The sequence below is a fragment of the Hyposmocoma kahamanoa genome, unplaced genomic scaffold (genome assembly GCF_003589595.1).
Source record: "Hyposmocoma kahamanoa isolate Upper Pololo Valley unplaced genomic scaffold, ASM358959v1 190, whole genome shotgun sequence".
Classification (NCBI taxonomy): Eukaryota; Metazoa; Arthropoda; class Insecta; order Lepidoptera; family Cosmopterigidae; genus Hyposmocoma; species Hyposmocoma kahamanoa.
The window spans coordinates 983,745-985,941 of NW_020653718.1; positions in this window are offsets into that span (position 1 = coordinate 983,745).

Genomic DNA, 2,197 nt, shown 5'->3' on the forward strand with positions numbered 1-2,197 from the left:
AAATTGATCAGCTACGTGCTTTTAATTTGAATATAATGTATTGAATACACAGTAATGTAGCCAAGCCATTGGAGACTGTTGGCGACGTCATTATTTATTTTATGATAATCGTAGCGTTTTCAGTAGCAATGATAGCCCAGTGAATTGTATGCAAAACATTGAACACTTGATGCCAGAATCTAGCTTGAGAGCCAGTTCATAGTTTTTATCCGTGAATAGAGTAGAACTTTTTTACGTACAATAGAATTACAGTCATTTGCTTTAAAAACAAAAAGACATTGGTGTACATATATTAGGGTGTCCCTTAAATGAGTAAAAACAAAACTTCTGAATTTGATAACGCATATCTCCCATTTTTTGACTAATTTTTAAATGTAGCTTGATTCCTGTGTCACAATTTTAACTAATGCCGAATAGGTTCCACCGTTTTTCAAAATATGATTATATTTACCTGTGTTCTATCATAATAATGGCAGTTTTCAAAATATTTCTTTATTCCTAGGTGAAATTTCAAATAACGCGTACACTCAACATAGCCCCACACGCTGTGTCACGGGTGCCATGGACACATACATTGACAACCACAAATTACACCCAAACTCACGAGAGAAATAAATGTAGGCCGCATAAATATTTCTCCCGGGAATGGAACCTGGGACCTCTGAGTGACATTCTCTCGTGGTAACCGTTCGGCCATGGAGGCAGTTATGTATGGTGAAAAAAAAAACAAAAAAAAAATTTTAAGCACGAAATTTTTCCTTCTAAATTATTTGGTTCTTGATTTCACCATCTACCGAATCATCAAAAATTTATAACATTGCTATTTCTTTCAACAAACACCACAAATGTTGATAAAACTTGTTTAAAGCTGCTTGAGAAATAGCTGTATCAAATTTCTCGTAACCCTTCAATATTTTCAAAAAGCAGAAATGTTGATGATGCTTTTACATCTAATAGATATATCAGGGCCTTTGGCATCAGGGCTTGGGGCATTTTTGCTTCAAATACTGTTCAAAATGATTTTATACTCGTAAATATGATGGCGACAAGCAAACAATAGCGGGCTTTACGCAGATACACTTTAAGCGCGCATATAAAGACGTTGGAAGGAAAAAAGAAAGACCGGGCAATTGCGCTCATCAGTGGCGCGCACTCAATACGCACCAGGTTCACGCGGTCTATCCTGCGCCGTTAGCCTTTATAAGGACGCTTTTTTCTTTGTACCAGAAGTGAACACGAGCAATCTCGCGCGAAAGAACGTTAGCTTAAAAATGTTCAAACAGGCAATCGCGCACGATTGCGCGTGCAGGCTTTGACTGATTACGCGCGAAAGAGTGTCTATGTAAAGAGGGCTAATATCTTTCCCGCTTTTCACTCCTAAAGCGACCAGTACTAGAAGCAGTAGTGTCAAAGCACATTACTTGCACCTTGTCATCCACATTCCAATCAGTATATCCGCTCACGCGATGCGCTCCTCGTACTGCAAAATGGCGGCTATTTGGTTTCGCAAATTAGAAAAGCATTCAGTTTAAATACAAGTTTTTTTAAAAATTATTATTCTGCATTGCTAAATAAATACCCTCCGTAATACCAACAAAAACATCTCAAATAAAATGCAGTAATACACCGCAAATCCTGCACTTAAAAAGCACTAATGAAATTTTTGGTGTACTTGGATAAATATGATAATATTCCGTTTGAGTGGTTCTAACGTTTACCATTAAATTTCTCCTTAAAGTATAGTTTATAAACATTTATATTCAGGGTAAACTTAAAAAACGCTACTTACGGTATGTTTTCAATAAATAAACACCGAAATCACCAGCCCAAACAATAACACACACGATTGTCGTGACGTATTTTTGAAGTTGTTTATTTTTTTAAATAACAGACCCAGGCATTAAAAACTTTATGGTTTGCTAGAGTAGTTACCGAAATAGCAATTAATATTCGTTCTTTTACCTGTTATAACTTCGATATCCGATAAATCGGTATAAGATCATCACCGGCACCTCTAGGTGTGGTATGCGTCTACGGCTGCATGTATCGCGTGAGCGGATAAGTGCATTTAAAATTGCCCTGGCTTGATCTCTACCAGAAGAACTAGTTTTGGGAACGAAGAAGATCAAGTTTTGGTACTGCACGGAGTTGTTGTCCTTTATCACTGAATGAAATAGAGTAGAATTTAGTAGTAGTA